This window comes from Lepidochelys olivacea (genome assembly GCF_965140295.1).
Source record: "Lepidochelys olivacea isolate rLepOli2 genome assembly, chromosome: 1".
In the NCBI taxonomy this organism is placed as follows: Eukaryota; Metazoa; Chordata; order Testudines; family Cheloniidae; genus Lepidochelys; species Lepidochelys olivacea.
In genome coordinates, this window is record NC_140411.1 from 62,812,849 (window position 1) to 62,840,690 (window position 27,842).

The 27,842-nt window shown below is 41.3% G+C and overlaps 1 protein-coding gene across 3 annotated transcripts in view; it reads right to left on the minus strand.

The window, feature by feature from the left end:
• LACC1 (laccase domain containing 1) overlaps positions 1-27,842 on the minus strand; it is a 55,041-nt gene that overhangs the window by 10,461 nt on the left and 16,738 nt on the right. The window contains exons 7-8 of one of the 3 annotated variants that reach the window (XM_084617831.1): positions 27,732-27,773; positions 22,307-25,642 (exon numbers count right to left, since the gene is read on the minus strand). The exons of 1 other annotated variant lie outside the window; for it this stretch is intronic. The gene's annotated coding sequence lies outside the window, so the exon portion shown is untranslated. Of the gene's footprint in view, positions 1-22,306; positions 27,774-27,842 lie in introns of those variants that run through there. One more of the 3 variants, XM_084617830.1, reaches the window with a different exon arrangement.

The following is a 27,842-nucleotide window of genomic DNA, read 5'->3' on the forward strand; positions in this document are numbered from 1 at the left end:
CTCCTTCACATTTTTCAGTGCTTTACACTTTTGTGAGCCTTCCTGAAAAGATCACAAACAATTAGTGAAACAAAAACTCCACCCCGGGAGACAGGTTAGTGGTATCCCCATTGCAGAGGTGGAGAAACCAGGGTGCAAACAGGCAAAAAATCTGACCGAGTCACACAGGAAGTCCTTGACACAGCCAGGAATAGAAACCAGGAGTTCTGCCCCTCAGTCCCTTGTTCTGACTCTCAGATCACACAGTGGTTGTGTATGTAATGGCTATAGCAATATACAATTTCGGGGACTTTAGTGTCATCAATTAATTTCCTACAGGAGACTGTTGGTTTAGATAGTAGAGCCCATCTCTTCCTGGATAATTGTTTCACCAGGACACTCCCCTTCTGATCAAAAGCCAAACCCATGGCCTGGGGGGTTGCACTACAGCAGCCATATGGGAAACTCAGTTGCAAATTAAGGATTTAGATTCCTGATGGTAGATGGGAATACTGCACAACCAGGACTTCAAGCTCATGAGGAAAATTATTACAGTATTCCACTGTCCTGGGCCAAAATGCTACTTTTACAAAAGTGATAGGGCAGTGGTAGTTTATAAGGGTGAGGAAGTGGGACAGTGAGTGACAGGGAAAGTCCTGTTTTTCTCTAGGAGTGAAACTGGCTGGTTCTAAAGGGTGACTTTGCTAGCATTCTTAACTGGAGGAAGACTAGCAACTCAGGGCTGTCCCTAGCAAAGAGAATACACTAAAATGTGTGAAAATGGCCAGGGATTCTCAGGTCCACAGGCATTTTTACCCAAATCTAGATATCTAAGGTACTTATATTGCCCCCATTACTGTGGTATTTGAGTGCCTCACAACACCTGTGTGATGTAGGGCCGCGCTATTATTCCCATTTTAGAGATAGGAAACTGAGGCACAGAGAGACTAAAAGACTTATACAGGAAGTCTATGGCAAAGAAGGGAATTCAATCCAGGTCTCCCAAGTTCCAGGTTAGCACACTAAGCACTGAGTCATCCTTCCTCTCGTGGAAGTGAAGAATAACTATAGCCAAAATGCCAAATCCCCAAATGCTGCCAAATCCCATCTCGAATAGTTTGCAGAGAGCTTTTTTTTTAAGGGTTCAACCAACTTCTGGGAAGTAAAAATGTTTCCCTTTGAACTTCTGATGGGATATCACGTGTATGTTTTCTGACAGCTCCCATTAAAGTAGCTTTCCCAGACACACCTCTACTTACAAACCTCCATTTGCTCCTGGTCCCCAGTTATTATTACTTTGATGATTCAACAGCGACATCTTGGGATCAACAATCGTTTGATCTTCAGGGTTAGAATACAAAGAAGGTACATGCTGGGAAACATCTCCAAGGAACATCTAAGCAGCACGATAGGAGACCATGAGCTGAGAAAGAGCCCTGTTGCTCTTCCAGGATTTGAATATATTTTGCATTCTGTGGTTTCACAGTATGTATCCTGTTTTTACTGCAAACAAATATTTACATTAGTTAGAATGAAACTGAGAGAGGGTTATACAGAATATATACCATACAGCCTTCCTCCTATGCACTCACCAGTCCTTTCACTTCAAACTCCATGCTAAAAATCTAACCCTCGCTCCTCACCTCTCAGCAAAATAGAAGCCAGTGGATTTCAATATGCTTTGCATTAGGCCCATAATGAGTTGCCCATCACTCTGCCTTTGCTATTTTTACAAAATACAGACTATTTAGGGCCTGAATTCTTCTACCCTCATTCACAATCATGGACTTATTCATGGACTTACTCCTGTGAGTAAGTGCTACTCGATGTGCATAAGGCCTTTTCTAGTATACTATGACATATCATAAGTAATTAAAGGCAAATTATGATAATTTTCAAAGTACATTAAAAAAATGTGTTTGGTCATGATTTATTCTTGCTTTTATATAATGTTTAATTGCTTAAACGCTAATTTGCAAAATTAATTTGAAATGGGTCCTCCCCAACATTAGTGTGGTTCTCATTGTTCGTAGATTTCAAGGCCAAGGACCATTTGATCATCTTGTTTGACCTGTGTAACACAGCTGACCAAATTTCGTCCATTTACTTCCCTAGTGAGTCTAACAACTTGTGTTTGAACACAGCTGATCTTTCAAATGGACAACCAATCCTGGTCTGAAGACTTCAAGAGATGAGGAATCCACCAACTCCCTTCGTAGTTTGTTCCCGTGCTTAATCACCCTCACTGTTAAAAATTTGTGTCTCATCCTTCTTCGGAAAGGACCTCTGTCATGATGCCTCTAAGAAAAGAGCCAGTTAAGGATGACTAGATTGAGTGGGAATTGGAGGTAGATAAACCAAGAGTCAGTTATTTTCAATAACCCTCTGCCAAAAAGCATATTAAAATTCTTGGTGTTGACTCTTGCCCTCTGCGCTCATACATCTATTTGTGTCTCTTGTCTATTTTAGTTTGTCAGCAACTTGGGGAGGAACTGTCTTATGCTCTGGGTAGTGCCTAGCACAGCAGGGCCATGATCTGCTTGGGGCCTCTCGGCATTACAGCAACATAAATGTGAAATAATGAAAACATGGACAAAGGGCTCCTACGCTCAGAGGCACATTTTCAGGAACAGGGAGGAAGACAGACAGGACATTTCCCTCCACAATTTTCAGTTGGGGAAAAGCCCTTGGTATGGGGGGAAGATAATGGGGACCGGAAACAGATGCCCTGGGGGAGGCTGAAGTGGAGATTACAAAGAGCACCTGGCATGAGAGATGCCAGGGGTGGCTGATACAAAACCCTCAATGTGGAGCAGTGAATGGCTGAAGGGACAATACAGGGTCCCTGATATTGTGGAATGGGGGGTGGGGAACAAAGGGGTGCATCCAGCTTTTTGTCCCCCCCAAAAAAACTGTTGCATCAGAATTGCTCTGCCTTTTTCCTCATGAATGAATGGCTTATAACCAAAGAGATTTCATCCCATCAATATGAAATCTACCCAGATCGAGCAGTCTTTGTTCAGTTCACTGAAATTAATGAGCTTTTCCAGAGTAAAGAAGGGCACATGATTTCACCCATGGTGTCCCTCCAAGAACTGCGCCACCAGTAATGACTTTGTTCTGATTTGCAGAGGTAGAAAGGAGAGAGAAGGCCAGGCCCACTTTGCTCTCAAAGCACATAGCGCATGGAAAATCAGCCTACCTGGTTTTAGATGAAGGCCCAACAGCACGCTCCCCAAAGGCATTGCACCTGCCTGAGACCCAGTGTCTCCCAGAGCACGCATTGTAGCACTGCACCTCCGCTCCACAGCCAGCGTGAGGCTGTGACTTAAATCCCAGTCAACCACACTCACATCAGTAATTGCCATTAATTGCTTAACTAGGGTCACGCATCAAGTCATTTGGTGGGGAAGGAATCCACATCCTGAGGCTCCTACTAAATATATGAAAAGCTAAACAACAGTTTCATATGTGAGATTGACAAAACCCTCTTGTTTTACACATGTTTTGTGTAAAGCTGTAATGTCAACGGTTTTTGCAGCAAAAAAATGTTTAGTCATCTCTTGGCTGACTTCTCCAAAATATCCATTTGGCACACAAGAAAATTAGCAAAGCTAAACATGTCAGTTTTGCCTGACTCTCTAAGGGCTGAAAGGAGAAAGCAGGGAGAGGTGGGGAAGAAAAAGATAGAGACTCTCCAAATATAAATAGTAACATCTAATGCATTACCAAGCAGACCATTTGGACTAGAATTGGCCCAAAGAGATGGGAACATGAATTTAAAAAATTGGCATTGTTTCGGTTTCTTGGGGTTGAAATTTCCCATTTTTCATAAGATAAATTTTAGTAAATTTTATACAAACATCTCTTTCAAAAAAATGGTTGTTTATCAAACACCTTCTGTTCAGTTATAGAAACCCACAACATTTGCAGTGAATGACCATTTAACTAACGATTTCAAAATTGATTTTGATAAAAAAACAGTCAATGAAAAATATTGTGGAAAATTTTGCAAAAAAAAAAAATTTTAATAATGATGATAAATTTCATGACAAGTTTTATTTTTGGAAAAAAGAGGTCATTTTTATGGGGGGGAGGGAGGAAGTGGGGAAAATTTCAACCAGCTCCGAATCTGATCATTATGGAAGATGGAGTCACAAAGTTCCCATTTTAAAAGAAGTTGTTCTCCGTCCAACACTTTTTGACTCAGATCCTCAAATGCTGTAAAATCATCCTCAGACCTTATACACTGCTATATTGTAAGTTACACCCAGAATCTTCTACGCTTCTAGGGCCCACTCTGAAAGTGGTATTCTTTCTCTGTCTAAAGACTTCCCCAGCGCTGTTTGAGAAGCTTTCAGTGGAAATAGCCTAAGATAAATGTAATGCTCTTATAGTGTTTCCCTAAGGTAAAACATAATAAAAAATACCAGGAGAGGAATTAATGCATTCTGAAATACCGTCAGAGTGCAGGTGAAACTCCTGTGATGGCACAGATTATTTTGCAGTATCTGTTAAGCATTCCTGGACAGACAGTGCCACTCAGTGGATCATGCTGGGCGTTGCAAGATCTGCTGTGTAAATACCATTACCAGTGTCAGCAGCTAAAAACAAAGGGACCAGTGCAATGCTGTAATGTGAAATGATCATGTCTCTGCATTTTGATCCTAGTGCATACACAATCAAGTCTTGTGTTTGGGCCTGATCATACCAGGTGCTAAGCTCTGCCAGGACTGGAGAGGACCAAGCACTTTGCAGGAGAAGCCCAGCCCCTCGCAGGATTGGGCCCTATTGCTGGACAAGACAACAATCCTGGGGCACTAAGAAGTCTGGCTGGACTTTTTTAATTGGCTGCTGCACAAATCAAGGGGTGCTTCAAACGCCATCCCACTTTCAGGAATGAAAAGTGGGTCAATGACTCTGGGGTTCACAATCTGCTTGATGCCTACAAGGATGGTAATGCATAGGAATGCTAATGGGCCCCCTCCTGAGAGGTGCCCAATGCCTCCTGCAAGTTAACAGGAGGTGAGAGCAGTGAGACTCTCAGATGCTCAGCTCCTATATGTGGATTGCCTGCCATTGAGAACTGAATTTTATACACTCATAAAATACATTATCAAGAGGTCAAATAGCTCCAGTGTTTTGGCCCATACAGAGCCTGTGAGGGCTGAGCCAGTGGAATGCTGTTTCCTTTGCCACTTGACCATGGCAATTAATAGATGGAAATGGATTGTGCCTGTTTAGGTGTGGATGGGATGCCTAAGGACTCTTTTAGGCTGTGTCATTAGTCTGGTCCTAGACAGACTTGTTTTCCTTAGAAGACCGATGGAAATGAAGGGAGATTATTCCCTTTTTACCTACTAGGGGATATGATAAGAAGTTTGGATTCTGCTGTTTGTAGGAACTTCTGCTTCATAAATTAGGGACAAGCAGACACCACATTATACTAAAACTGACACAAATAGGCAGGCTGAGGAGGCAGTGAGGTCCTAGTCACCAGGGCACAGTATTAAGGGTCAGGAAACCAGGGTTCTGTTCCCAGCTGTGTTACTGACCTGGGGGACCCTGGGCAAGTCACTTCACTTCCTTGTGCCTTGGTTTCCTCCACCATTTTCTCTCTTGTCTATATATAGTGTTAGCTCTTCAGGGCAGGGGCTGTCTCTGGCTACGTTTTTGTATAACACCTAGCACAATGCGGCACCAGGCTTGGTTGAGATTTCTACCATAATACAAGAGTATTAGTAGCAGATCGTAAATATAACGTGAAAAAGCTACAACAAATGCAGGGTGCAGGATAAACATTCACCTATATCGCAGTGGCAAAGGGAATGAAACAAGAAGCTTTCCTCCACTCCAGCAAAGAGAGAGTCTCCAGGGAGAGCCCAGAGAGGATGATTCTCAGGCTACTCGACATATCAGAGAACACCATCCATTAGAATCATAGAATCATAAAATATCAGGGTTGGAAGGGACCTCAGGAGGTCATCTAGTCCAAACCCCTGCTCAAAGCAGGACCAATCCCCAACTAAATCATCCCTGCCAGGGCTTTGCCAAGGGCTCCAGTCATTGTGGAATAAGCGGCACTCATTTTTCTACAGTCAACCCCTGAATCTACAAATTAATACTGTGCGATCATTGTATTAGCTGTTCCAGTGCCCACCTGCCCCTCCCTCTCCTTTAAAAGTGACTGAAGTGAAGCCCAGAGGCGTTTAACTGCAACTTAACTGTGCACTCTGTGGAGAGTGGATCTACTGTCACAATACAATGCAGATTCCACACATGCTACCCATTCTTCAGAGGTCTCTTCATCACAGAAAATGAAACTCATTAGTATGGAGTTCAGTGGAATTTCACCAGCCATTCTTTTGGCATTCGCTCAGGTTTTTCCTTCTCTCTTAGCTGCTTGTGTCCCTTTTAGAGGACTAAATATTATCCTGCAGCTTCTTGAAATATCCTACAAAAAGACACAGAAAACTTGAAGTAATAATTCGAGAGAGCAGACCTGATTCTGCTGTCATGTACACCAATGTAAATCAGGAGTAAGTCCACTGACCTAGATAGAGCTATACCAGTGCAACTGAGACCACCAATATTTTGGATCATTCCTGTGTAAGGCCCCGATTCTGCAAACACTCACTATCAAGGCATACTGATTACCACCATAAGTAATCCCATGGAATTCAATGGGACTCTTCCTGGTATGCCCAGGAGTGTTTTCAGTATCTAGTTCTAACACTGTCGTGCTTTTAATCTGGGAAGCCTCCCCATTTTTTCTGAGGAACTCAACAAATGTTCCCGCCTCTCTTCTACCAGCCGTAGGCACCATCTTTCTTTCCAGGTGCAGATCTCAGCCTGGCTTTGGCAAGAGCGGAGCAGTCAGGGCCTTTCATGGCCTCCATGATTTATTTCTTCTGCAGGAGCAGCGTAGCCAGAATGCTGAGGTCGCTCCTGAATCTGAGGTCTCTGCACGAACAGTGCAACAGAGATGTGGCACGTGGCATGTCTCTTTCTTACCTGTCATGCTATTTCAGCACGGATTCTGGAAATAAATTCATCCCACTCTCTTGGCTGCCGTGCCGTGAAAGATCACTGGCAAACAAAGACTGCAGTGAATGTATATGTCAATGCAATCATCATATCAATCAGAGGAAATAAAAAGGGGATACATAGCCCTGCTCTGATTTCCTCACCAAAACACACAGAATTTGTTGAAAATGTTCACAAAAAGTAAGCATTCAGAATCTGATTATCTGCACCAGAAACCTGATTCTAAAACTTATTCCCATGCCATCATGCGGGTTGTTGGCACCCTTTTTACATGCCATGGGGAGGATTCCGTTTCCCCTGCAACACCTACATTACTGCCTCATGCAAAGAGCGTTGATTGAGGATTTGCAAGGGGATCAAAATTTCAGCCAAGCCTTTTTCCTGTAGCATTTGCCATTGCTCCAGCAGGTTTCCCTGATGCAGTTTGCGATAACTGGTTTAAAAAGCAGGAGAGCTTTTGGAATGCAGTCCAAGTAAAGTTTTCTGTTTTTTTCTGTTACATCAGTTAACAAAAAGACAGTGTTCTCTGTCCCCAACTGACTCTTCTTAACTGAATTCTCCTTCCCTGCAGTTGTCTCTAGTTATTAGATCATGCATGCCTGGGTTTACATAACAGAGCAGAGCTGGATGTGAGTGAGAGCCACCCACACAAAGAATGAAAACTGTCCACAGTGGAGATGTTAATATATGAAAATCAGGCTACCTCCTGTATGTGTGTTTATCCAGCTACATACACACAGCGAATGCTAGCTAGACAAACACAGATACTGTAGATATAGCTCTCTCTCTCTAGTGCACTCTCAGGCATATGCATGCATGCATGAACAGTACATCTTTTTTCTTGATATAGAGTATATCTTTTGCACAGACACAGAGGAGAGGAAAACAGTCAAAACTAGCAACATGTGACTGCAAAACCACGCAAATTCATAGGCAGGTCTAGAACATGAGGCTACCTTTAAATCATTTTTTGAAATTGACTAGTTTTCAATGTAACAGTATTCTCCCCAACCCCCCTCCTTCTCCTTTATTTTTTTCTGGCAAAGGCTAGTCTGTTTTCTAAACCTTGGAACAAATTCTACCTTATTTACACTCACACAATTTAACTATTTTCTATGGCATTTGCACAAGTACAGGGCCACATTCTGCTCTCATTACACCCATTGACTCAGTGGGTTGCATTTGAGGGCTGAATTTGGCATTCGCTGTGAAAATCACAATGCTGTATCACACATCTGTCTGTGGTAGACCACCTGCTTTAGGAGCTACATCGGAAGCACACATGTGTGAGTCCAATTAATCCCACCCCAGTGGATGCTGCATGGTGTGTCTTTCTAACTGGCCAGCAATCAACCCTCTGGCCAAGGCCTCTTGGCTGTTTCATATCCTTTTGGGGGTCTCAGGTGAAACAACAAAACAGGACACACACAGCAAATGAGGTTAAACAAAAGAAATGAAAAGAGAAACCTGTAAGCAGCTCCCTCCAGGATAGGGGCCTCTCTTGCTACTAAGGGCCCTGGGAGCATCACTGTCCACTTCAGAGTTCACTGGGCTCCAGTGCAAATCTCAGCCACGTCCCACAAGGGTAGGGGCTCTGCAGGCTGTCAGCCCTTTCTTAGGGGCTGGAGAAGTTCAACAGCCTGCTCCCTTCCCTGGGTTGCCCCAGCTGAGTGGAGTTCCCTCATTTTAATTCTTCCTCCAGTCCTGGCACGATCCACAGGTGCAGAGGGGCAGGTCTACTCCAGCCCAAAGCAGTTCCTTAATTCCTTTCATGCCAGTGCATGGTTTATCTATGCCATCAAATTCTGCCATCTGCCATACATTTAAAAGTAGTTTATATTCTCTAATAGAGGATAGCTCACTGTGCTTTGAGAAACACAACTCTGTGCATGCACATTGAGACTACTGGCATGAGAATGAACCAGCCAGCAGGAGGAAGCGTTTCAGAATTGGCCTCCTGTTCGGTGCTATTACCTGCTCACACAAGTTGCATAACTTGTATGTACAACTGATGCACAAAAAGTGTGTGTCTGTGTGTGTATGGGAACGAAGTTGCTTGCTCAGAAGTGGAGAATTCCTTTCCAAAATAAGGCCACTTGTACACTACCTTTTGTGATAGGTTACAGTGCCTGGGTCTGTTTTACACACTGTACTTTGCTATAAATATTGAATGTTTTGAGCTGGGTATGAAGGTAGGGGTTCATTGTGTTTCTCTCACATAAAAATTGCTTTTCAGTGGTTTAAGAACATAAGAACGGCCATGCTGGTCCATCTAGCCCAGTATCCTGTCTGCCGACAGTGACCAATGCTAGGTGCCCCAGAAGGAATGAACAGAACAGGCAATCATCAAGTGATCCATCCCCTGTCACTCATTCCCAGCTTCTGGCAAACAGAGGCTAGGAACACCGTCCCGGCCCATCCTGGCAAATAGCCATTGATGGCCCTATCCTCCATGAATTTATCTAGTTCTTTTTTGAACCCTGTTATAGTATTGGCCTTCACAACATCCTCTGGCAAAGAGTTCCACAGGTTGACTTTGCGTTGTGTGAAAAAATACTTCCTTTTGTTTGCTTTAAACTTGCTGCCTATTAATTTCATTTGGTGACTCCTAGTTCTTGTGTTATGAGAAGGAGTAAGTAGCATTTCCTTATTTACTTTCTCCATACCAGTCATGGTTTTATAGACCTCTAGCATATCCCGGCTTAATTGGCTCTTTTCCAAAATGAAAAGTCCCAGTCTTATTAATCTCTCCTCGTACGGAAGCTGTTCCATACTCATAATCATTTTTGTTGTCCTTTTCTGAACTCTTTCCAATTCCAATATATCTTTTTTGAGATGGGGTTGACCACAACTGCATGCAATATTCAAGATGTGGCCGTACCATGGATTTATATAGAGGCAATATGATATTTTCTGTCTTATTATCTATCCCTTTCTTAATGATTCCCAACATTCTGTTCACTTTTTTGACTGCCACTGCACATTGAGTGGATGTTTTCAGAGAACTATCCTCAATGGCTCCAAGATCTCTCTCTTGAGTGGTAACAGCTAATTTAGGCCCCATCATTTTATATGTATAGTTGGGATTATGTTTTCCCATGTGCATTACTTTGCATTTATCAACATTTAATTTCATCTGCCATTTTGTTGCCCAGTCACCCAGTTTTGAGAGATCCTTTTGTAGCTCTTTGCAGTCTGCCTGGGACTTAACTATCTTGAGTAGTTTTGTATCAGCTGCAAATTTTGCCACCTTACTGTTTACCCCTTTTTCCAGATCATTTATAAATATGTTGAATAGGACTGGTCCCAGTACAGACCCCTGGGGGATACCACTATTTACCTCTCTCCATTCTGAAAACCGACCATGTATACCAACCTTTTGTTTTCTATCTTTTAACCAGTTACCAATCCATGAGAGGACCTTCCCTCTTATCCCATGACACCTTACTTTGCTTAAGAGCCTTTGGTGAGGGACCTTGTCAAAGGCTTTCTGAAAATCTAAGTACACTATATCCAGTGGATTCCCCTTGTCCACATGCCTGTTGACCCCCTCAAAGAATTCTAGTAGATTGGTGAATCGTGATTTCCCTTTACAAAAACCACATTGACTCTTTCCCAACAAATTATGTTCATCTATATGTCTGATGATATTGTTCTTTACTATAGGTTTCAGAGTAGCAGCCGTGTTAGTCTGTATTCGCAAAAAGAAAAGGAGGACTTGTGGCACCTTAGAGACTAACCAATTTATTAGAGCATAAGCTTTCGTGAGCTACAGCTCACTTCCTCAGATGCATATCGTGGAAACTGCAGCAGGCTTTATATATACACAGAGAATATGAAACAATACCTATCACTTTAGATAAGCTATTACCAGCAGGACAGTGGGGTGGGAATAGGTATTGTTTCATATTCTCTGTGTATATATAAAGCCTGCTGCAGTTTCCACGATATGCATCTGAGGAAGTGAGCTGTAGCTCACGAAAGCTTATGCTCTAATAAATTGGTTAGTCTCTAAGGTGCCACAAGTCCTCCTTTTCTTTACTATAGTTTCAACCAGTTTGCCAGGTACTGAAGTCAGGTTTACTGGCCTGTAATTGCTGGGATCACCTCTGGAGACCTTTTAAAAAATTGGCGTCACATTAGCTATCCTCCAGTCATTCAGTACAGAAGCTGATTTAAATGATAAGTTACAGACTATAGTTAGTAGGTCTGCAATTTCACATTTGAGTTCCATCAGAACTCTTGGGTGAATATCATCTGGTCCTGGTGACTTATTACTTATGACTTATTATTTATCAGTTTGTTCCAAAACCTCCTCTAATGACACCTCAATCTGGGACAGTTCCTCAGATTTGTCACCTAAAAAGAATGGCTCAGGTTTGGGAATCTCACATTCTCCACTGTGAAGACTGATGCAAAGAATTCATTTAGTTTCTCCGCAATGGCTTTATCATTCTTGAATGCTCCTTTAGCATCTAGATTGTCCAGTGGCCCCACTTGTTGTTTAGCAGGCTTCCTGCTTCTGATGTACTTCAATTTTTTTTTTTTTTGCTATTACTTTTTGAGTCTTTGGCTAGCTGTTATTCAAATTCTTTTTTGGCCGTCCTAATGATATTTTTACACTTCATTCGCCAGACTTTATGCTCCTTTCTATTTTCCTCACTAGGATTTAACTTCCACTTTTAAAAGGATGCCTTTTTGTCTCTCACTGCTTCTTTTACTTTGTTGTTCAGCCACCGTGGCACTTTTTGGGTTCTCTTATTATGTTTTTTTAATTTGGGGTATACATTTAAGTTGAGCCTCTATTATGGTTTCTTTAAAAGGTTTCCATACAGCTTGCAGAGATTTCACTTTTGGCACTGTACCTTTTAATTTCTGTTTAAACTAACCTCCTCATTTTTGTGTAGTTCCCCTTTCTGAAATTAAATACTACAGTGTTGGGTTGCTGTGGTGTTTTTTCCCGCCACAGGAATGTTAAATTTAATTATATTATGGTCATTATTACCAAGTGGTCCAGCTATATTCACCTCTTGGACCAGATCCTGTGCTCCACTTAGGACTATATAAAGAATTGCCTCTCCTCTTGCAGGTTCCAGGACTAGTTGCTCCAAGAAGCAGTCATTTAAGGTGTCAAGAAACTTTATCTCTGCATCCTGTCCTGAGGTGACATGTACCCAGTCAATATGAGAATAGTTGAAATCCCCCATTATCACTGAGTTTTTTATTTTAATAGCCTCTCTAATCTCCCTGAACATTTCACAGTTACTACCACCATTCTGGTCAGGTGGTTGGTAATATATCCCTATTGCCATATTCTTATTTTTAGAGCATGGAATTACTATCCATAGTAATTCTGTGGTACAGTTCGATTCATTTAAGGTTTTAACTTCATTTGATTCTACGCTTTCTTTCACACATAGTGCCACTCCCCCACCAGCAAGACCTGTTCTGTCCTTCTGATATATTTTGTACCCTGGTATTACTGTGTCCCATTGATTATCCTTATTCCACCAAGTTTCTGTAATGCCTATTATATCAATATCCTCATTTAATACGAGGCACTCTAGTTCACCCACCTTATTATTTAGATTTCTAGCATTGGTATATAAGCCCTTTAAAAACTTGTAACTTTTTAGCTGTCTGCCATTACATGATGCAATTGAATGGGACTCTTTTTCATTTGACAGTTTCTGATCAGATCCTACCTATATTTTATCATTTTCCATCCTCTCCTCTTTACTAGGACATACAGAATCTCCATTAATAGATCCTCCCCTTAGGGGTGTCTCTGTCAGAACCACATGCTCTTCCGCACCCATTGGCTTTCCCCAGCCCTTAGTTTAAAAAACTGCTCTATGACCTTTTTAATTTGAAGTGCCAGCAATCTGGTTCCATTTTGGTTTAGGTGGAGCCCATGCTTCCTGTTTAGGCTCCACCTTTCTTCACGTGCTTGTGCCCTCTCCACTCAGGTAGCATAGTGGATGACAACTACACCAGTGTGGGGTATGACTCCCAAAGACAATTCTATCACATCAAATATACATCCTCAAAAAATCAACAGACAGACATTCAGACAGGAGGAGATGTTACTGATACAACCCCGAGTGAATAGTAACTCATACACTAATGAAAAATGACATGGATTTCCTATGTATAGTTTCTCCACTTCTCTGGGATCCTCACCAAACAAATCACTGTATCCCCTAATATTCTATGCGCCATTCAGAAATTCAGTCCAGATCATAATAGCTCCAGATTTCATTGTAGCTAGATCAGGAGATGGGGAGGAAGAACTCCTAGGTTCTATTCCCATCTCTACCCATGACTTGCTTTGTTACTTTGGGCAAGTCAATTAACCTCTCATTGCCTCCATTTTCTGATTAGTATGTTAAAGTGTGTCCACCACCGAGCTATTATTACAATTCATGATGGTAAAGCACTTTGAGATCAGTGAGAGGTGCTATTACCATTAGAAGTGATTTGTATTATGGGAATGCCAAGAGACCCCAGTCAGGACCCAGGGCTTCCTTGTGCTAGGTGGCATTAAGATGTAGGTTGAGATCTTTGAAGCTCTGGAGTTTAACTACACAGAAATCCCATTAATCTCAATGGGAGGTTGCCGTGTTCATGAATCTTCTAGTCATCATAAGAACAGACGGCAAAATCTATTATGGTTGTGATGGTCCAGTGAGACTGTAGCAAAATCAGTGCCTTAGTTAGGACTGAATACGTACCAATGTGAGGGACTCAATTCCCTCCCAGAAAAGGTGGCATTAGAGGGAGGAGGAAAAGGGGCAAAGTGGAGAGACACCCAGCATTAAAGCAAAGCCCCAACGCTCAACACTATTGCCACCTACTGAAAAATCAGTAGTTCTTATTATCATGTTGAATACTCAGGGTCAGTTTGTTCAGTTTGCCAAAGAATGTATGAAATAAGGTCACCTGATCTCAGTTTGTTCACTGATTGACAAAGCCCACTGACCTTATGTGATAGGTAATGGATACATATAAAGGGTCACATATTCAGAATGTAATGATAGATAAAGATATTTGTGCAATATTATTCTTTGCACAATACTGAAAATATAGTTATATCACAGATTCCATGCCATGCTCAAAAATGAAGCTGTGCTGAAAGTCTTTCTAATTTTCCTGTTTCTCTTTTTCTAGGGCCTGGTGGCAATGTTAATATTTTTATGGTTTTTCATCTCTATATTGGATCAAAACAACAGCCTCAGGAAACCGTTTTTCAACCTTCTGTCCCCATTGTTTTCAGGTAAGAGGAGATCACACTTAATCGGCTTAATCCTTCCTGCCCAATCAGAGTACAAGCTATACTAGGTCGCATGCAAAACATCTTAAGTAACTTTTTTGAAACAAGCATCTGATTTATCTGAACCCTGTATAGGCCCTGAAGCAGTAGACCACTGGAGTGGGCCTACTCCCATGCTCAAAGATAAGCACATAGGTACGTAAGTGCTCTGCTGAATCAGGTCTGTAGTGTTCAGAGTAGTAGCCGTGTTAGTCTGTATTCACAAAAAGAAGAGGAGTACTTGTGGCACCTTAGAGACTAACAAATGTATTTGAGCATAAGCTTTCGTGAGCTACAGTATCTGTAACAAAATTCTTGAGCTCTATCAGGTATGAAAAATTCTCAACAATTGATGAAAATAAGAGTCAGTCTGGAGGTGCAGATGAGTAGTGATGGCACAGCATAATGCCAGGAGGGGAATGGAGTTCAAGGTACACAATCAGCTGTGGTGACCACAAGGTCTCCACTTCTGCTCAGTAGGTAGGATGGGCTTTGTGTCCCTCCATGATGAGCTCTCTGTTCAACCCAGCAACAGTTTTGAAGGGCTCTACACTCCAGAGAGCCCCTTTGTACTGAAATTTAGAGTACATAAGTAGTTATCGCATATATCAAGGGACCATTCAAGGTTAAGTGGCCCATTAACACCCCTCCAGTCATAAGGGGGAAAGGAAGGGCAGGGAAAGGCAGCTTGGAGGCGGTTGTTAGTGGGTTATAGATTGTTGTCAAAAGCCATAAATCCAGTATCTCTATTCAATCCATGATTTCTAGTGTCTAGCAAAGTTATGAATTTAAGCTCTCAGGCTCATATTTTGAAAGTGTTGTGCAGATTTCCTTTAGAATGAGGACTGATAGGTCAGAGACAGTGGGATCACTCTTGAATGAACTCACAAAGGAAAACAATAAAAGAAACAAAAACACCATATCACCTGTGGGTGGACACTTTTCACAAAGCAATAACTTCACCTGAAATTGTCCCTTGAAACATGTGTTAACTACTTATGCTAAACAATCTGTTCCAACTTGTGTTTAGCTGTGACACTCTGATGCTTGGTCTACACTACAGAGTTACGTCAATGCAAAGTAGCTTACAACCTAACTCTGTGAGTGTCCATACTAAAATGTCATTCCTGCCAATAATAACTCACCCGCCTTGCCGATTTAATAACTCCACCTCCAAGAGAGACATAGTGCATATGTAACCCATGCCTGCTTGGTGTGGCACTCTGTCGCCCTCTAGTGGCACCTAGCCCAGCTAGAGATTGATGAGTCTGTTACAGCCATGTGGCTTTTAGCTCACACAGTAGAGAAGCGCAGTGTGGATATGCAAAAATTATTTAATTACAGAGGTGGCTGTACGTTGACATAATTTAGGTCGACCTAATTTTATAGTGCAAACTTGCTCTTAGTGCATTTAAGAGCTCTGTGTAAGTTTAAAAGCTTGTCTCTCTCTCAACAGAAGTCAGTCCAGTAAAAGACATTACCTAACCCACCTTGTCTCTAATCTCCTGGGACTGAGATGGCTACAACAACATTGCAGGCAAAAAAGTATTGGTATTATAATAATAATTTTATTTATTTATTTACTTATTTATTTACAGCATCCTAAAATATGCCAAACACTTAGCAGAAGATATGGGGCCAGATCCTGGGATCTGGATGAACTACACATGACACAGGTCCAGGGAGGGTGTTATAAAGGTGTCATAAAGCTCATCTTTGCCCTCCCTTGATCATGGGCTGATTGTGTATTGTGCTGGTCTCCAGGCATAAAGGCTGATCTGAGTTATGCCAGTCACCAAAAGACCCAGAGCACTTAAACAGCATCCCTAGCAATGAAAGTAGGGGATTGGAGGGATGTAAGGAAATCCCAGCCATGCCCCTTTCCCCCTTACCATGTTCATAACAAGGAAGGTAAATTTGGTGTAGGAAGATCCATAGCACGAGAGGATCCTCCTATTCTGAAGTGAACCCTCCATGGCCAACTGAACTGGGTTTACGGAGAGAACTTGGTGGTACCGTGCAAAGAGGCATTGCCAAACTACAGTTTCCAGCCCAGCCTCGTTGAGCTTGCAATCTACAGAAAAGCATGACACAACACATGGATTAAGAGGAACAAAAGGGCAAGAGGGAGCAAGAAGAACAAGGGTTACAACAGCAAGGCTGTGTGGTTGTTTAGTGAGTAACATATGCATCTTAATGGGTTTTTAAGTTGTGATTCATTTTGATTGGTTCTATCTTTCTTCTTCTTCTTCTTGTCATTTTGACATATTTGTTAAAGGCCAAGAAGGTGGGAAAAGCAACAAAATAAAAACAAACAAAAACACCTCCTATAATTGCTATTTCCAGCTCATGATTTAAAACTGAAATGTAACAATAACCTGTGTTAGGTACTTAGACTAAATATGGAATCATTTAAATTTGAGAAGGCTATTGTCATGGATTAAGTTGATTTAGATCTAATCTAAGTAGAATTTCAATTTTTCTTCTCAAGCCATTCAGGCTTTTGCAGAAGTGAAGTAGGGTTGAATGATTTCACATTTACGAGAGTTCAGAGTTGCAAAACAGCTGTGACCAGAGTTCAGTGCTAACTCAGGAAATCAGTGGTTTGTCTCGCTGGGAAAGGCCAGGCAAAACACATATCGGAACTACAGTTTGATAACTGTGAGAACAAGACTATGGTTGCATAAATATGTAAATGCAACATATGAGAATGGACCAGCCAGAGAACTATTGTTTGACTGCAGGCCTAAAATATAGAAAAGAAAAGAAAAACCCTCAAAGAGTTACAATGCTCTTGTATACATTTTTAAACACTGATGCATGCGTTATGGCAGCAAAATGTGCATTTGCATGCATGCAGAATGGGTATGCATATATCATCTATGAATTTGATCTGATTAGTACCTGTGTGCTCAGAGACTGTACCCATTTGTACACTCCAGGATCTATTTTTAATTGCAAATGAGAGTTTTGTGTGCACAGTTCCCTGTTTACATATTCCCAAATGCAAAATGAGGTGCTGAAGACCTTTGGTTTAGTGGCTGGCAAAATTTAGGCCCTGATCCTGCACAAACTTGCACACATGCTTAACTTCAGTAGGAGAATTCACAGTGCATAAAGTTACATATTTGTTTTAGTCTTTGCAGGATTGAGGCCTTTGGAGCTATATTTGAAAATCTCACCCCCTTTGTTAGTACAGAATTGATGAAGTGTAGCCAAACAATACAGAAAGAAAAGGAGTACTTGTGGCACCTTAGAGACTAACCAATTTAGCTCACGAAAGCTTATGCTCAAATAAATTGGTTAGTCTCTAAGGTGCCACAAGTACTCCTTTTCTTTTTGCGAATACAGACTAACACGGCTGTTACTCTGAAACCAAACAATACAGAGTTATACTGTTAAGAATTAATGTAGAACCTAGGATGTCTTAGAATGACGGAAGATGAAGAAGAATCATTAAAAATTAGAACCGGAAGACACAGAAATTATCAGCCTCTGGAATATTTAATTTACAGTTCTTGTCCCCTAAGCATTTTTTCTCTCTTCCTTTAAATCCCTCCTTCAAAATATTTCTTATATGAAACTTTAATATGCCGGTCATGTCACTAGTATATCTCCTGAACTTCACTGTTATCTGATGTTTGTTTTCTGTCTGAGTTAATGCCCCATGTAAACGTATCAGGGCTTCAGGAGTCAATCCTTACATTTTTCAGAGTAGCAGCCGTGTTAGTCTGTATCCACAAAAAGAAAAGGAGGACTTGTGGCACCTTAGAGACTAACAAATTTATTTGAGAATAAGCTTTCGTGAGCTACAGTGGAAAATACAGTGGGGAGAGTTTATATACACAGAGAACATGAAACAATGGGTGTTACGATACACACTGTAATGAGAGTGATCAGGTAAGGTGAGCTATTACCAGCAAGAGAGGGGAAAAAAACCAAAAAAACCCTTTTGTAGTGATAATCAAGGTTAGTTATTAATAGAGTTAAGCCTAAACCAAACTCCTAGATTCAAACACATCAAAACTTAAAAACAGACACTTATAACTAGGCAAACCAAAAGACAAGGCCCAAACATCCTCAAATTTGACTTCAAAACCTGGACCCAGATCCAAATGCTGAGGCTTGAATTCTCTTTACACATAATATTATTAACAACAAAATGGACAACGCTGTTTTTATTGTGTTCATTATACTAGATGATCTGTGAAACTCTCTCTCACTGAAACTACTATGTTATTAACACAACACTAATTACTACTGAAAGGAAAGCCCCTTAACTATGGGTGGGAATCTCCATTGCTTGCATAAGAAATGTTTTTATAAGCTATTTCCTCCTCAGATAAAAATCCATTTTGACACTCCCTTTTCTAAGAAGCGTACAACACATGAACAGCCTCATTACAACAGTTTGATTGCTCAGTCAAGTTGACAGCACTAAGAGTGCTCTAGGTGAGCCTTGCTCTGCCCTGTTATTACATATTAGAGCTCCTTCAGCGTAGTCCTCCCTCTGTGAGTCTTGCATGTCAAGGATCAAATCCTGTCTCCTCCTGGGGAAGAGGGCTTGTGAGCCACTTTGCCAACAATGGGTTCTGCTGCAGCAGGGCAGAGTTACCCACTTAATGTTCCACAGAGCATGCATAGGGATGTTGCTCCTGCACTTGGCATTGCTCCACAAACCCATGGTCTTCTCCGTAGAGAATATGGTCATGTCCCCAGACCACCAGCCTGCTGGCTGTGGTGTGCAGGTGCTGCTCTTTGGTTACAAATTTACCCACACGGGAGTGGAAACTCCTTGGATTCACACTCTCTGGAAGTTTCCCCCGATTCTCTCAGGAGCAAGGTGGAGTTTGAACCACCCCTCCCTGTAGGGAGGGCAAGGTACACAACCACCAAACCCAGCTTTTGAGGGATGATGCTGAGACTTTTCTGTACAACCCTCTCCCTCTCATCTCTCCTGACAATCCTTTGATATAAAGGTTGCGAGGGCCCTCTCCAATTACTGACACTCCAGTAGAACCCCTTAAGTTGTGGGAGGTCGCAGAGTGGAACACAGAGAAGTTACAGGAGAGTGAGTGCAGGAACTTGATTGGGTCTAGCTAGCCCATGAATTGCAGGTGAAAAGCCAGCAGAACCCAACAGAACCAATCCATTCCTTTCCACCCTCTCCCTAGCACCAGGGCTGGAGCCCTGCCCAGAGGCTTCCGTGGCTTAGTGAGGAGGTCGTGCCCCCTTTTTCTGCACCCCCTAGGTACTGGCAGGATCTGCTAGGTAATGGCCTTGCTCTGCTCAGAAAGGACTGGTTTCTGCCAACCTTCTTACCTGGTGTTTTATCTTACCCCACCAATGAGCCTCTTGTTTCCAATGTCATTACTTGCAGAATAAGGTACTTCTCAGTATGAGTCAGAAAGTGGCAGAATCTGGCTCCCCGAAGCAGTAGGGAGCATAAGGCCCTGAATTAGAAGCTCCGGATTTGGTCCACAGCAAACAAGAGTAGACTCCTGAGCAATTCTAAGCTCTCAGCTCTTGAGCCAAACACACCTAATGCCACTTGCTGTTACAGCTGGCTGCAGAGAAATATTGTGGTAGAAATTCTTCCACATCTGCACAATAGGGAGGTTAGCCAAGCTGAACAAAACTGAGAGAAGTTTCTTTTTAGTATTTTCAGCCCAGAAACACAGAAAGATATGGGAAGGACAGAGGCTTACCATTCACTGCTTCCCCTGTTGTCCTAGGAAATTATTGCCAATCATCTCAGGCTCCAGCAAATCACTTAAGCAGATGCTTAGCCTTATGCCAGGATTGCATAAATGCATTGCTGGACTGGGGTCTCAGTGGTTCCTAGCAGGATAAAAACCACTGTATCCTTCCCTGCTGATGCACACCCCTTCGGGGGATGGTAGTGGGGAAAGAAACCCTTCTCACACTAGATTTGGAGATTGATTTAATCCTGTGCAAGTGGGTATGAACTTCAACTGCCAACTCTGGTTCCTGGAGCCTTTCTAACCCTTGAGCCTTCAGGCACATATCTTGTTTCCCAGCTGATGGTAATCTAACCTTTTCCTCTCCATCTCAGAGTTTCATGCAAAATAAATGGTGTCAAAATGAATACCTCCTGTTTGAGCAATGCAATGCTAGTTTGGTGCTGCCCACAATTAGGTGTTCCTCTCAGGACATTTGCCAGGTGCATCCGAGTAGATTGTGCAGGCATTGCAAATCCAAAAGGGGAAGAGGAGGTAAAAGTAAAAAGGAAAGAACTGAGACAAGCCAATGGGTGATATGTGTCCCATACTTTTAACAAACTCAGAAAAAATTGACTACCTAATTCAAAGTAGCCTTAAGCATCATTAGCATTTGTGGCCAATAACTTCACAGAGGAACACTTTTGGTAGTATTATTCAATCAGCCTGGTGACAATTACGGGGGTCACATTTTCACACAGATGAACTGTTCTTGAACTACCTCCTCAACGTGCTGTCATAGAAATGACTTCATCCTCATGACACCGTCTCTTTCCACCTCTTGTTTTTCTCCACAATCTCTAACCATTAATGTTTATTATCCTCTGACAGCATCCCAAGGCAGACTGGTTTCCTCACTCCTGTCCATTTACAAGAACGTTCCTTGCCATGTCTCCAGAGCCACAAAGTGACAAATATGTATCACTTTTTTTCAGCAGCAGTTATTCTGCTGGAAGGAGGTAGCTCACCCTCAGATTGGCAGGTGAGCCTCTCTATGGTGAGCAACCCGGAGACTATCTGCCGAAAGCGTGCACTGCGACTGGCGGGCAGCACAGGACGTAGATCAACTGCCCTTCTTAGAGTCATAGATTCCAAGGCCGTTGTGAACATCGAATCCAACTCCAATTTCAGCCCAATAACTTGTGGTTAAATTACAGTACATCTTGTTAAAAGACATCTAATCTTGAGGTAAAGACTTCAAGTGACTGAGGATATGCCTCAGCCTTAGGTAAACTATTCCAGTGTATTAATTTCCTTCACTGCTAAAAATTTGCAACTTATTTCCAGAATGGATTTTTCTATTGTCAACTTCCAGCCACTGGATTTTATTATGTCGTTGTCAAATGAACTAAAGAGCCCTCACATCTCAGATGCCACAGCATCAGGAATACCAATAGTTCAGCTGAGTAAGGCCTGTCCTCCCCCCACTCATGCAGGTTGCTCCTCGAAGAATACTATGGATTATGAATTATGGCTGGGGAGGCTAAAATAAATCATTATTAAAGCACAGCAGGCTATGAGTCCTTTGCAAAAGAAGAAGAAACCAAAGGTGGCTAATGTGGCTCACCACTCCAGAGTTTGGTAGTTCCATGCTGAAAATTAGGTGTGAATTTGCCGTCTAAAGGAAAAAGGCCAGTGCAGTTTTACACAGAAGACAAAAGAGCCTCTATGCTGCTTTGGGATGACTGCACTTGGAATAATGCATCAGTTCAATTCTCACCCTTACCCAAAAGCTGTTGATAAACTGGGCAGAGCTCAGAGAAGAGCAGAGGACTGGAGGGGTTGATTTATGAGGAAAGATTCAAGGAGCTAACTATTGTAAATAGGTTAAATGATGACAAGGAGGAATATGATAACTGCCTATAATATGTGAAGGGTGTAATCACCAAGGAAGAAGAGGGGTTATTCTGGATCTTTCAGAGTGGTGTGCATAAGAAATAATTCGAGCTATGCGAAGAACAGAAGTTCCGTTTTGCAAAGGGCCTTGAGATTTTTGAAAACAAATGCCATTACAATTCAGAATGAAACCCCAAAGTTTTGAAATTCTCCATGATTCCAACAAAATTCCATTACAATTCAGAATGAAACCCCAAAGTTTTGAAATTCTCCATGATTCCAACTTTGTTTTAGGTTATATTATAATACATAATACAATACAAAATAAATTCTAAACAAAAAGTTGTTTCAAAAGGAAAATCTGAAACTTTTTATTTAAAAAAACCTTGAAATGGGACATTTTGACATTGTCAGAGTTCTCCCCACCACACACTCTTTTTTTCTCCAAAACAAAATTATGACAACATTGACATGATTTCATTCAGCATTTCTAATTCAACTGCACTTCATTTTACAACGGAAACCTGTTCTCTCAGCTATTTTGCCAGCTCTAGAAACAATAGAAAGTAAAAAAGAAACTTTAGTTGAATGTCACAGTTTGACAGAGTGCTGTATTAATAGTGTGGAATGGCTTCCCAAGAGGAACAGATGACAGTCCTGCATTTCAGAACATATAAAGTTAGGCCATGTCTACACTTAAAAGCTTACAGTGACACAGCTGTAAGAGCGCTCGTGTAGCCGCGTTATGCTAATGGGAGAGAGCTCGCCTGTCAACATAATAAAACCAGCTCAATGAGTGGTGGTAGCTATGTCAGCAGGAAAGCATCTCCTGCCGACATAGCGCTGTGCACACGAGTACTTATGCCGGAAAAACTTACATCACTCGGGGTGGGTTTTTTTCACACCCTTGAGCAACAGAAGTTTTGCTGACATGAGTGCGAGGGTAGACATGGCCTTCAAATGGACAAGATACGAGACCACAAACCATGTGGCATTGGCAGGGAGGTGGACTGCATACCCTAACAGATTGCTTCTATCTTTTAGCAATTAGATTTTGTGAAAAACAAGAGATACATTCATTACTGATTTATATGCTCTGCTCTCAATTCAGTGGCCTTGTCTATAGTGAGCATTTCTTGAAAACCCTCCTACCCAAAATACCCTGGTATTTTGACATTTGTCTCATTTATGCTTGTTCTAAGCTGGGTTTGACAATATAAACACCAATAGTCAGTCTATGTTAGCGTTCCCACCATGGCTAGCACGGATGTAGTTGCAGTTACAATAGTGCAATGGAGGGAAAATTTGAGAAATCTCTCAGTGTAGTACCAGCCAAGGGGATTGCACAAGATATAAATGAAGATTTGGTAAGAAACATCCATGAGCCTAAAGTGGCTTGCCTAACTCAGGTGAACTCCTGAAACTCTCGTAAAGATTTCTACCACAATTTCCTAGAGAAGGAACTGAGACACAATTATCTGTATAATCATCTTTTTAATACAGATTATATAAAGCGTTGAGAAAAGAACTGTAACTGAAAACATTCATTGGGCCTGATTCTCTCATCACACTGGGTTTTACAATGTTGACTTTAATTGAGTAACTTGTGATTTACATCAGTTTAGGGGAATCAGGCCCAGGGTCTTTCAGACAAAATCAACAAAATGTTTTCATTATGACAACATCTATGAGAGTCCCTTTAAGATGCCTTTGAGGAAAGCACTGAAGCACGTATCTCAGGTTTCTATAGTACCATTGGCAATGACATATTACATTTGTTTTAACTAAATGCCAAAGCAAAATTTCACAACGCTGCCTAAAGCCATTATATCAGGTGAGAAAAAATAAATTATGCATATTTAAATGTAAAGAGTTCTTAGAGCCCACATTATAAAAGAGACATGTTCAAGTACTATGTTAGGTTCCCTACTTTCAAAATAAAGGATGTCAAATTACTATATTATAAGCCATTACAGTCATGCAATCCTATGCTAAATGTAGAGATGACACTGCTAGAAAAACAATCTCATTCAACATTTACTAGTTCTGAATTACATTTGCAGTAGAATAAAGGAAACACTCCCTTAGGTATAATTAATTGTGAAAATGAATCCTAATAGTTTAGCACAGTCCATATTGATTTTGTCTCAGATCTCTTTTATGTTGCAGGAACCAAATGGAAATCCATGCAGTGTCCTTGTTCCCATGTTTGCCAGAATACAGGTTGCCTTAGAGATATGATGTCACATTTGTTAAAGTGGAATATAGATATTTCAGCCACATTGCTCATGATAGCTCAAGCCTCTGAAATTCTTCTTGGGGTCTCTTTTGAATGGATTACAAGGAGAAAACTCACACAAATAGATTCAGCAAAATACCTGTAACACGTGATGCTACTGTAAATTAAACATTTTGTAATGAAAGATCAGAGAGATTACTTTAAAGGCTAACTCCCTATTCTTCTCAGAGTGACATTAGGAAACACATAATTATGCTTTCTACCAGCACCAAGAACTGTATATTGCATATTAAAGGGAAAACAAGCAAGTGAAACCTTCTAATGTTACAAAAATGTGCAGTACTGTATAATAATTTATAACATCCTGAGTGCATTTGATACACATGCCTAAAATCATTCTTAAATTAAATACTTCAAATGAATGCCTAAATTATTCACTCATTGGAAAACTCTGGTAAATGTCTGCTGGAAATGGAAAGCACAAGTCAGTTAAACTGTATTACACTTGGGTTGCCAGGATTCTTTGGAGGCACATGTCCCTTCCAGCAAAGCAAGACATTATTTTTCCTGTCACATGGAGAATTTAGCATGCCCATGTAGTGTACTGTTATGTTGTCACACACGAGATCCATGTTCATGAAGGACTATGGGACTCAAAGGACAAAATCAGGGCACACATGATGCTAATGCACGCAGCCTCAGGATAAGCGAATGCAGTTCATCTCTCTCATTGCATTACTCAAAAGCAACTGATCCATGAAGTGAAATGAGGACAGCACAGGCTGAATCTAGGAACGTTGACTTGTTTGCTATTGAGGCTGATAATGGGGGACCATTGTGAAACCATCCTGTGGGGTATGGCTTGGTGGACCCTTACAAAGATCCTGTGCTTAGGAGGTAGGCTCCACGCTGGCTCTGTGCTGTTTTAGAGGGGACTGCTGGGGCTATGTCAGAGAGAGCACAAATAGCTCCTCACATGGTTCCTGTCTAATAGCTGCTGCATAGAAAGACAGACTGTGCAAAGCCTGTACTGCATCCCCACAGGGTAGATTCTGTCTCCTTAAACACCTGCTCCGGACAGTCATATGAAGCTCTCTTATTCCGTTTATAGGGGTTTTGTGTGGCATTTGTGAATTTCACCATACAAAAAGATAGCAGAAGATAAGCACGAGAAGGAAAAAACATTAAAGGGAGAAAAGACCCATTGTGAGAAATACAGTTCTGTCTGGGAAAGGTGAAACCCTTCCGGCATGTTAGTGGTTGTAATTTGTGGTGCATATGTCAGTGTGTGTTACATCAGTCAGTGTATATTACATGTGCTACTCTCTGCTCAATCCACAGAGGACTGGAGCCTATTACAGCTCTCAAGCTCTGACCAGAAGACCACACAGGAAAATCTACACACCTACCTCAGAGACCTGAAGGTTACCGTCCAATGCTGAAGCAGTGCTGTTCTAATATAATACTTGATCATTCATTTCTCAAAGCCTGTTCAATAATTGGAATATATCAATGCAAATGAAAATCTCTGTCCAGAATTTACAGCTGCATTGAATGTTAATTATACTGTATATTTACAGAAGACAGTGTTCAGTATGATAATATCCTCACACTCTCCTCACAGCACATCCCAGTAATAATTAATAATACCATTTACTAACTTGATAATAGCTCAGAGAAATGTTATAAATTCACACTAGAAGTTAATGGGTGAGAAGGATTATTAAACAAGTATGTCAGAATAATTTATGAAACATGTTAAAAGTTCCCCTAGAGGTGGTGAGGCTCGGCTGCTACTACTGATCTGCTTATTAATACAAACAGCAGAAAAAACTCTACGCTTACAAACTATACACACAGCTGTGAAAGAACATGCTCAGACTATTGTTATCCAATCCTACCTGCACCTTTTATTTGATTATATGTAAATATATTTGTTACGTAGAGCCTAGTGCAATGGGGCGCTGACTTGGCTGGGATCTCTTAATTATTATTTATTTATTGTGTGGTGGCAGAACATCAAGCTAGGTGCTGTACAAACACACAAAAAAGCTGGCCCCTGCTCTAAAATATAGTCTAAGTAATGTAGTGTAATAGAAATAATGAACAACAATGGTAAAAATGGCTTGTGAGGCTCAGTGTGAGCACATTTTCAGCAGAACTATTCATTTTGCACTTGTTCTGTGACTTGGATACTTTTCTTACTTATAAATGGTCATTTTTCCGACAACGTAAGTCTCTAACATCACGCTTGAGCAGCCATGAGTGACCTGGTGGAACTGCAGAATGATCTTAAACCGCCAATCACATCCCAACTGCAAATGCTACAGTACTAAAGCTACAGACAGAAGCTGAGAGGGGAGGGGAGAGGTACCTTAAGGGAAATAAAACAGAGAACGATAACTAAAAGTGAAAGAACTTTCTCCAGAAAGACTGCAGTGCAAGGGAAAACGATTGTCCGAATGAGAAATAGGAAGTGAAAAACATACAAAATAAAACCACCGGTAGATTATAGCTAAAGAATAGTGTCAGTGGATTCTGACCTTGTCCATAAAGTCCATTTACAAATAAGAATCAGATTTAAAAAAAAAAATTTATCTCCAAATGGACAAGCAAAGTCTCTAATTTGCCAGGATCTAAATAGCAGCCCCTCAAAAAGAACAGATTACTTTTCAAGCACAGATGCCGGAATGATTTAGCTGAAGACCTATTGGCAAAGTCATAATAAGTGTCTACTTTACAGTGTCTTATAAAAGTAGCTTTGGAACACCAAACTGCAGTTTCACAGATCTGCTCCAACAAAGCGTTATCCTGGCTAAAGAGTGAGTGAGTGAGCCCTGACCCCCTAGTGGGCAACACTTATCCTGGCCCGTGCAAGGGACTGGTTGAAAAATAGAAAAGATTTTCCAGACATTTCCCCCAAGACGTAAGCCAGAGAACTCTGCAGGTTATAATCATCCTAGTAATTAGGGTGACCAGGCAGCAAATGTGAAAAATCGGGACGGGGGTAGGGGGTAATAGGAGCCTATATAAGAAAAAGACCCCAAAATCATGACTGTCCCTATAAAATCAGGATATCTGGCCACCCTACTAGTAATGGACCTGGCAGATAAATGACTACAGTACTGGGAGGCTCTTTTCATTCATATATGATGACCAATGTCTATTGTGAAACCATAGTGTCCAGAGATACATTTTCAGTAGGAGCATAAGAAGGGTGCATATTTAGATTTTACTAGCAGAACAGATAATGGGGTTAAAACAGGTTTCTTTTTTTTCTTGAGTTTAGATCAAGCAGAGAAGTGTCTAGAGTAAGCTCAAGCTGGTAAGAAAGCATTGGTTACTAAGAACAAGCAGTGTGGGAGAATAAGAAAGTTTCTGAGCTTTATTGAGGGTTACCTGGCCACATCCCCAACAACAACAGAACTATGTTCTATGTTTACTGGAGCTATGGTTGCAGATTTTATCTACCTCCGGGACTGCTGCCGAAAGCAGTTGGTGGTTTAATATAATAATAGACCTATCCAGGCCTATAACAGAGATCTATCCATTGCCATATCACAAGAGGAGTTCTCACCTGACCTTCTTCAGCTTTGAACCTCGCTTGAACTGTAAAGGCCTAACCGGGGAAAGAAAGTTAATGGAGATTTTAGATGCATGTATGGAAACTCAGGATTCCTGCTGGTCA